Here is a 10,707-nt window from a genome sequence, read left to right as displayed (position 1 = left end):
AAAAGAAAACCAAGACTCGACACCAACATCCACTGTAGTCCTCAAATTTAGTGTCTCTTGTCACTTGTATAAGTCTTATTTGATTGTGGTCACAATGTTTACTTTCACAGAAAGGATAGATAGCACTGAACCATATGTTGTCTGAGTCTGTTGAAAGATTTGATTTGTTAAAGCCCATTATTGTTGTTGTGTCTCATCTGAAACTAACTGAATCCATGAAACTGATACTTTATTGTGGAGAAGATGAAACTTTATTGCGGATTTGTGATGCAAATGTTGCTTTATTGCGGATTGTGCGCGGATAGACTGAAGGAAGCTGGAAGAAACTGTACTCCTTGAAACATGTGATGTTCTCAGTTCCACACCCATCACTAGACGTAGGATTTGCCTTAGCCACATATAGGATCTGATTTATTATGGATGGAAAGGGAGGTGAAAAGGGAGGTTTATTATGAATGGCTAACCAATCTTGCGTAGATCAATAACAAGCCATGATGGGAATGGGTAAGTTTATTATGAACGAATAGGTTGTGAGTGTGTGCAAAGTGAAAGGATGAAAGAGAATCCTGAAGGAGGGAGGAGCAATGTCTCTACGCATGGCGCTGGTGACCCAGTTTTCACCATGGTACTTGCCCAGGGTGCCACCGAAGTGGTTTTCACCGTTGGATGAAATTATTTCTCTTTACTTTTTTCGATTTTTCAATGTTTTTTTTTTTTTTTTGTGTCACAAGGCGCCTGTTTGTCAGGTTTTCAACAAGTAACGATTTTTTTGTTTTATAATTTTTTTTGTATTTTTGAAATTTTTGAATTTTTTTTGTATTTTTTGAATTAGGATACTCTGAAGAGCTATGTGTACAACCTGCGAAGGTGCATGCTGTTGATAGGATCCTCCAAAGGTTCACCTTCTGTAGTTGAGAGCTGATATGCCCCAGATCCATATGCTACTGTAATGATGTAAGGACCAAGCCAATTTGGTTCGAACTTGCCCTTCTTCTCTCTGTCTTGCTGATTTTTAGGATTTTCTCTGAGAACTAAGTCACCTACCTCAAATGTGCGAGGCTTGAATTTTTTATTGTAACTACATCGTTCCTTGACTGAATGATGTGTAGCTCGAGTGACTGTCTTCGTTGATAAAGGAACTAAGATAGAATTACTAGTGTGTGGACTACGTAGGCCTGTATGCATGTCACCTAAAGAAGTTTGGGCATCCTTGACAACAAAGTCCTTCGAGGAAGCTCCATTAAAGGTCCATGATGTATCACCAGAAGGGAAAGGATGTGTGGAACAAGTGGATGAGTGATGAAGGCTTATGATTGTGAAAAGAAGTGAAAGTAGGATAGCATGACGGAGACTTAGGATCAACAAGTGTGCTTTTTGACTTAAAATTTTAGAACTTTTGCCCCCAGTTATTTTGGTATTAGGGGAGACGAACTCTTGTTCTTTTTCTTTTATAGGAGTTTTATCCTTGACTTTGATTTTTTCAGAGTCCAATAGATTTTGATTTTGATTTGGACTAAATGACTTTTCTTTAGTTTTGACTTTTAGTTTTTTCTGTTCATAGCTTGATTTTTCATCCCTAATGAGTAAGGGCTTTTGTAATTCTTGTTGATCCAAGTTTGGGAGAGGAGTGAAAATGGAATGAGTGGATGATATGGTAAGGCTATGTGAGTTCTCAAGAGGGATGGCAATATGCTCAATAGATTCTTTGCTAGAACCACTCTTAGGACTATTGATATCAAGAGCTACTTGCACCACTAGAGGAGATTTGCATTCACACTTAGTAGCCACAAGACTAGGTGGTTCACATCCAATTCCTTGCAAATTGTTTGTAGATTGTTCATGTTGGTTGAATACCTTAGGAGATAGTGGGAGTTGATCAACATGAAAGATATACTCACCACATCCCATGTCTTTAAACTTGAATTTTTCTTTGAGCTATGCTTTCTTTGATGTTGAAGCTTTCAATGATTCTAGATCCACATATGCTGACGAAGGAACAACTTCTCGATTGATTGGGATTGTTATTTCAGATCTAAGTCACAGATTGTTGCAATATATGAATGGATTTGGATCGCCTTTGATGGTCACTTCAACTCCATTGTGTGGAAACTTGATACATCGATGATATGTAGATGGGACTGTGCTCATCTCATGAATCCATGGACGTCCTAGCAATATGTTGTATGTGAGATCTAGGTTTAGGACTTGACAAACCACATCCTTTGTAAATGGCCCAACTTTGAGAGGTAGGGTGACTATGCCCTTGGATGAGCGCTCTTCATCATCATATGCCTTGATGGTAATTTTGTTTGTAGAATTCACAGCTTTATCAGAATATCCCAATTGTTTAAAAGTGCTCAATGTACAAATGTTTAGACCAGCTCCTCCATCTATCAGGACTCGTTTTATTCGATGTTTGTGTATGAAGGCTTCAATGTGTAAAGGTGCAATATTTGGCTGACTTACGGAGGCATCATCGGCTTCTGTGAATGTAAGGGAGTGTGGAATGGAAAGGTATCCCACCATGGCTTGAAACTGGTCCACGTTCAGATCAGTAGGGACAAGAGTGTCTCTCAAGATTTTATCAAGAATGGATTTATGAGCGGGGGATATGCGTAGGAGCTCAAGAATGGAGATGAGCATGGGTGTCTTCCCTAATTGTTCTACAAGGTCATAGTCAGGTTTGGTTGATGAGGAAGCGGTGTTCTTGGCTGGAGAACCTTGCAAAGTGATTTTACCTCGATGGGTTGTAACATGACATTCAGAGGTAGGTTCGGAAGAAGATCCAACGCCTTTTAAGACAATCTTGGGTCTCTGGGTAGAATTCTCAGGGTTTTTGTCCTTGATGATAATGGTAGAGACGTAATTGTCCATCGAGATGTGATTGATAGTTGAATCATAGTTGTAGGATGCTCTAGTATAGTTGGTTTTATCATCTGTGACTTTAGTTTTTCCTTTGTCATGTTTTGGGAATGGTTCCTTAAACATCTCATGTTCTTGATTGGATGAGTGCCCTTCAATCTCAATGTCACCCCTATCAATGAGATCTTGTATGATGTTCTTCAATCGATGGCAATTTCCTGTCTTATGACCCTTTCTCTTATGAAATTCACAATATTCATCATCATTCAACCAATTTGGTTTAACCTTTGGTTCATATGGAGGAAAATTTGGAATAGTGATTACCTTGTTTGCCACTAGCTTTTTGAAAACTGACTCAAGTGGTTCTCCCAATGGAGTGTACTTCCTTCGTGATTTAGAAGTTGTTTGAGTATTCACCTGATTTGATCCGGCAAAAATGAATTTGGGTCGCACTGTATTGGCATCAACAACACCATCATTGACTGTGTTCTTGTTTTTATTCCAAAATCATGGCTTGTCTTTTCCTTTAAAGTCATCTTTGTTTTCCTTGAATATCTTAATGACTCCTTGTTCAATTAGGACCTTTTCTGTCGCTAAGCCTTTTTCAATGACGTCCTTGAAGGTGGAAAAACAAACTTTCCTTAGATCATAGCCAATGTCTTTGTTAACATTTTGGGTGAACATTTCTACCATTTGTTTTTGTGGAATTTCACAAGAGCATCTGCTGGCTAGATTCTTCCATCTTTGTAAAAATGATGCAAAAGACTCTCCCTCTTTTTGCTTGGTGTTGCACAAAGTAGTGACTGATATGTCTGTCTCTATATTGTAGGAGAAATGTTGAATAAATGCCTCTGCTAAGTCACCCCATGACTTAATTCCAGGTGGAAGCTGGGAGAACCATTCCATAGCTTGATCGCCTAGGCTCTGTGGGAATAATCTCATCAAATATGTCTCTTCTGCTGCTATCTCAATGCAAGTTGTGAAAAATTGTCTTATGTCTACCTTAGGATCCCCTTTTTCTCTATACTTATCAAATTTAGGCGTCACAAAGTATGTAGGAAAAGGAGGCATTGGAATGCTCTTTTCAAATGGATAAGGACATATGTCTCTCATTGTGTATGTTGGCTTCGGTGTATTTATGTCCTCCATTTTCTTTTGTAAGTCCCTAATTTGTTGCTCCAAATTGTTCTTAGGTGGAGATCGACTTCTTGGACCATACCCTATGCTTGAGGCACCAATTAGAGGCGGAGCATGTTGCATATATGGATGATATTGATCATACACATGTTCATATGGAGGAGGTCTATAGTGATGCTGCATATATGGACCACTTGGTATAGATTCATGTTGAGGAACAAAATATCTATTTTGTCCATGTATACCATACTCTACAGGCATGTCATGTTCTAATGTGTTGCCCCCAAATTTGACACGGGATTTCCTTGTGTCCAAATTTTGAGCATACCTTTGAATATCCAATTGCTTTGGTGGTTGATCCGTAGCATTGATATGTGATTGAGCATATTTCTCTGCATAAGACTTCCATAATGGTCTACGAAGGTGAGTATCATATGCTTGACCATGTGTATGTGGGACCTCTGGTTTTTGAAACAAAGATGATGGTGATTCAGGCACAAGATGTGGTCTTCTATTGCCTCCACTCTTAGGCCTCCTTTGATCCATGTTGGAGTGAGGTTGTTGCAAAGGCCGATTTTCCATTATTTGAGACATGTCAAAATCATGAGGTATCTTGGCTCCACTTTGTGCCATCATTTGTAAGAAGTATTATCTATCCCTCCTCATTATTTCCTCAACCAATCGATTGAAACGGGGATCCATAATGGATTCTTCCACATCTGCTGAATGTACTAAAAAGTTGTCCATATCATCATTGTGTGTATCATTGTTGTTTGTAGTGTCCATGTTCTCAACATTTGGAATGTTTCTATAGGCATCCATGTCAGGTAATGTAGTATGATCAGAATTGAAAAAGATATCATTGTCATACTCGTAAGAACTCATGTTTGCGGACTCTTGAGCCTCTTTAGTTTCTCTCCTAGATTTTTGGGAACGGGTTTCAACCATGAACTAGGTATTGATCAAGATGTGTGAGACTAGATGAAAATGGAAAAAGTATGGAAGACCAAGGGTTGGATGGAATGTAAATGAATCTGAAGTGTACTTGCAATGTCCAAAGTGTAAGACCAAGTATGTATGTAGTAGAGTAGGTGTGACTTCCAAAGAGAGGATAGTTTCTCTTGATGAGGTAAGTTGACCTTGACTCTAAGTAAGACCAAATGAGACCCAAAGGTGATAGACCTTGATGAGGAACCACTTAGCAAAATGTTGTTGTATGTAGTGTGTTGACAAAGTATGATGAGGACAAGCAAGTGACCTTTTGACTCAAGTTTAGACAAATGTAAATTTAATGCAAGATGTAAAGCAATGATGGACTTTGTGAGACCCAAAGACAAGTTGAATCCTAGATGAAAACTTGGAGAAACAACCTAGGAAGCTCAAGAATTCCGAAACTGATTGCTCTTGTTTGCTGGACTGTAAAATTTTTCCAATTTGTGAAGTTGTTGGTTGTGACCAAATCTGAATGTTTGACTGTTTTTCGTGACAAGAGGACACAATGTTGATGAGGACTCAATGTTTGCAAGTGTTTAGACTCAAAATGACTCCAAGAAAAGTGTGTTGTTTGATGTAAAAATGTTTTGCATACACTTGAAGACACAAAAGACACAATGTTTTGCTGTTTGGTCTTGAATGTTTTGAATGTTTAAAATAAGTCAAGCACAATTCTTATGGCTAGCCAAGACAATAGTTGTTGATCCCACATGAGGTTTTACCCCCGAGGCTACGCTATTCAGAGCGGATACTTAGATGCTTGACCTCACTAGCTCCACCCTCGGCACTCACTTCTCGGGTCAGCCAAGCATCAGTCCCCATGAAAACTCCCCGTGGCGAACTTTGTATCTCTACTAAGAACCGTATGTGTGTGGGCCGCTACCAGAGGTTCGACCTCCTGCCTCAACAACTAGAAGGATTTTGGCTTCTAAAACAAAAAGGTGCTAGTAAGGGCATCCGCTCGTGTGGCCATACATACGACACTTTCAACTCTGTAAATACAGAAGGCTCCCAGCCGGTAGGGGTTACGCCCTACAACTGATCAAATAAATTTGATCAAATGGGTTTATGGGGAGACATAGTGTCGGTATGAACTAATCAACACATGTTATCCATAGTTTTCACCATGAATACAGTTGTTTATAGTGGTTCGGAAGAGGTGGGTTTTCCTCGCTACCACTTGGGTCGTTCTCTTCTCACTAGTAGTCCTAATGACCATACGAGAAGACAGACCCTCTAAAGATTAAACAAAAAGAGCCTATTGCTCAAGACACAAAAGACAATGATTCAATTTTAGTGCACCAATTGAAGTGTTTACTAGTCTATGAAAACAAGGCACACAATAAAAATCTAAAAACCCTTGCCAAGGACCTGCAACAAAGATTTATTAGTAGTTTGGATTGTTTGAAATAATCACCCCTTCCTGCAAGCACACAAGTTAGGTAAATTTTAGATCCAAAAGACTTTGTGAAATAGGGACCTTCAACAATACATTTTGTTGACCAATTCAAAGATCTGATTCATCATAAAAAAAGAACACCTATAAAATTTCAAGAGATTTCCAGAAATGTAAGAAAATCCAAAAAATTTGCTAATTTTCTCCAAAAATTAATTTTTTATGAAAAATCATAAAAAATTCATATAAAATAAAAAATCGATCCAAAAACTGTGAAATTTTTACTGGAGAGTCTTGATGGTCTTCCAAACGTGCATAAAAAAATTTCTACAACAAATCCAAGCAGTTTGTGAGATATGAGTAAAATAATGCAAAACCCTAATTTTCAAAGATCTGATTTTTGAGGAATGATTTTGCATCAAATTTAAAATCACAAAGAACAGATCATAGGTATAATTCTGAGATATTTCCAAAAATGTAAGAAAATCCAAAAAATTCGCTAATTTTCTCTCAAAATTAATTTTTTATGAAAAATCATAACAAATTCATATAAATTAAACAAGTGATCCAAAAAATCTGAAATTTTTATTGAATCCTTTTGATACTTTTCTTGAGCTGCACAAAAAATTTGATACCAAAAGTCGAAGCTGTTTGTGAGATCTGATCAAAATAAGGAAAAAACCTAATTTTTAAAGATCCAATTTTTAGGGAAATATTTTGCATCAAAATTAAAATCACAAAGAATAGATCCTGTGTATAATTATGAGTTATTTCCAAAAATGTAAGAAAATCTGAAAAAATTTCTCATTTGCTCTCAAAATTAATTTTTTATGAAAAATTATAAAAAATTCATAGAAAATGAAAATGTGCTCCAAAAATTCCGAATTTTGTATTGAGAGCTCCTGATACTTTCTTCAATCTGCAAAAAACATTTGGTGCAAAATATCCAAGCCGTTTGTGAGATAAGATCAAATCTCTCCAAGATCTTGATTTTGTGTCCAAAACCCTAGCTGCACAAGGTTATTCTCCAAATTGTTTTACAAAACAGCAATATAGGGTTAGAAAAATCTGCAAAAAGCATAGATCTAACAAAAATCCATGTCCCACGGGGCGTGCCAAAATGTATATGGTGAAAATGGATAACAATAATAACGATATTGAAAGGCTAAATGAATTCAACCACAAAACCCTAACCTAACAACAACAAAGATCCACCATAACATATGAAGATTACCTAAGACAATGCAAATCAAATGAAATCACAAAGATTATACCATCACATGTCCAATAGGGTTTGGATCTCCATTCTTTCTATCTCCATTGATCTTGCTTGATATATTTGCTCTCAGATTTTATGTGTGCACAAGAGCTCAACAAAGAACGGAAATGTGGTTGCAAGTAGGATAGCCTATGTTCAAAAGCGTAGTGTAGTCAAGTAGTCAATGGGGGGTTTGATAATGAAGGAAGTATCTCCTTATATAGAAGACACTATATGAAATGGAGGGATAAGATTGAGAGGTGTAAAAGGAGGTCGGCTATGATTAGAGGGTAGGTAAAAGAAATAATAAAATAATGAAAGGGGTAGGTAGTGTATGAATTAAGAGATGAATGACATGTGTCATGGGTAGAAAAGGTTAATGAATTAATTAAATAAATAAAGATTTATTTAATTAATAGGAGTGAGATCAATTAAATAAATAAGATATTTATTTAATTTAGGAAAAGGATAATTTAAATAAATAAATGTATTTATTTAAATGAGAAATAAGGCTAGAAGAGGATAAATGAATTAATTAAATAAATAAAGATTTATTTAATTAGTAGAAGAATTAAGCTTAGATAATTAAATAAATATTTATTTAATTAGACTGGACAATTTTGGGTGTCTACAATCACAATATTTAATAGTGGGCTCATCACAAACAACTCTAATATCCTTCAATATCTACTTCATCCAAACTACCTGAGTACAGTTGCTAGTAGCATTAATGTATTCAACTTTTGTAGTAGATAGAGATATAACATCTTGTTTCTTACTCAACCAAGAAACCAACTTATTTCCCAGAAAGAATGCTCTGCCTATAGTGCTCTTCCAGTCATCACCATCACCTGCCCAATAAGAATCAGCATAAGCACATAACATGAAATCATCATTTTTTCGATACCACAAACCATAGTCAACTGACCCCTTCAAGTATCTGAAAATCCTTTTCACAATAGCAACATGCTTTTCTTTAGGATCAGCTTGAAATCTTGCACAAAGACAAATAGTATGCATAATATCTGGTCTAGTCTGAGCCAAATATAGCAGTCCACCAACCATGGATTTATACAAGGTCTGATTAACTTTCAGAGATTCATTATGCTTAGACAACTTGTATCTAGTCACCATAGGAGTTCCAATAGGTTTAGAGTCATCTAACCCAAACCTCTTCAATAATTTCTTCACATACTTAGATTAAGAAATGAAAATACCTTTATCAGTCTGTGTAATATACAATCCTAAGAAGAATTTCATCTCACCTATCATAGACATCTCAAACTCTTTTTAAACATCATCAACAAACCTCATACTCAAATCATCATCTCCTCCAAAAATAATGTTATCAACAAAAACTTCAACAATCAAAATGTTACCATTATCAACCTTAAAGTATAAATTACTATTAGCAGTACCTTTATAGAATGCCAACTTCATCAAATACCTGCCCAATCTAGCATACCAAGCTCTAGGGGCTTGTTTAAGTCCATATGGTGCTTTCTTCAATGTTCACACCATGTCTCCTTCATTCGATAATGAAAACCCATCTGGTTTCTCAATGTAGACTTCCTCTTCCAGATCACCATTCAAAAAGGCTAACTTAACATCCATCTAATATACCTTGAAGTTCTTATAATCAGCATATGCTAGAAGTAATCTAACAACTTCAATTCTAGCAACCAGAGAAAAGGTCTCCTCATAATCAATTCCTTCCATCTGTGAGCATCCTTTACATACCGATGTTGCTTTGTTTCTTACCACTTCACCAGCTTCATTCAATTTATTTATGATCACCCATTTTGTACCAATCACATTCATGTCTTTTGGTCTCAAAACAAGTTCCCATGTATTGTTATTCTAAATCCGATTCAACTCTTCTTCCATTGCTTTTATCCAATTCTCATCTTTACAAGCTTCATCAACATATTTTGGTTCAATCTTGGAAATCAAACATATCTCTTCAGCAGCATTCCTTCTCCTAGTCATCACACCTTTATTTTTGTCAACAATAATCTGATTTTCTGAATGATTTAATCTCACATACCTCAGAGTCTTCTGATTATTCTGATTCTTAGGTTCTTGAACTTCTTCACCGGTAGAAGCAATATCTAGATCAACTGTCTCTACTAGATCATTTTGTTTTAGGCTCTCAATCTACATTTGCTTTGAAATAACATTCTGATCATCAAACACATATCTACATGTTCTGATCTTCTTTCCATGGCATTCATCAACCTTCACATTTGCACTTTCCACTATCTTCTTCAACCTCTTATTGTAACACTGGTAGGCCTTTCTGTTAGTAGAATAACCCAAGAAAATTCATTCATCACATCTTGCATCAAAGTTTCCTATATCCTCATCTCTTTTGATATAACATTTGCTTCCAAAAATTTTGAAATATATAACTGTAGGAACATGACCAAACCATAACTCATAAGGAGTCTTACCGGAATCACCTTTTATATGCACCCAGCTGAATGTGTATACAACAGTGCTAACAACTTCTCTCCAAAAGGTCTTTGGAACATCTCCTTCAATCAACATAGTCCTAGCATCATCCAAAATAGTTTTTTTCTTCCTTTCCACAACTCCATTATGTTGAGGGGTTCTAGGAGCAAATAAATGTCTTCTGATTCCATGCTTTTCACAAAATGAATCAAACTCATCGAATATGAATTATCCTCCTCTATTAGATCTCAAGCACTTCAGCTTCAACTCTGTCTCTGTCTCCACCTTAGCTTTCAATATCTTGAATTTCTCCAGTGCTTTTGATTTCTCCCTTAGAAAAGTAACCCACATCATTCTAGAATAGTCATCAATCAACAACATGAAATATTTGTCACCCTGCACACTTCTTACTCTTGTAGGACCGCACAGGTCAGTATGCACAAGATCCAATACACTATTACATGTATACAGTTTACTCTTGAATGAAATTCTTGTTTTCTTTCCCAACTGACATTATTTACATATCGGATTAGAAGTTTTCACAATCTTAGGAAAATCTCTAACAGCTTGAGTAGAACTTATCTTAATCATGTAGTAAACATTAACA

The sequence above is a fragment of the Cryptomeria japonica genome, chromosome 3 (assembly GCF_030272615.1).
Source record: "Cryptomeria japonica chromosome 3, Sugi_1.0, whole genome shotgun sequence".
NCBI lineage: Eukaryota > Viridiplantae > Streptophyta > Pinopsida > Cupressales > Cupressaceae > Cryptomeria > Cryptomeria japonica.
This window is presented reverse-complemented; position numbering follows the sequence as displayed.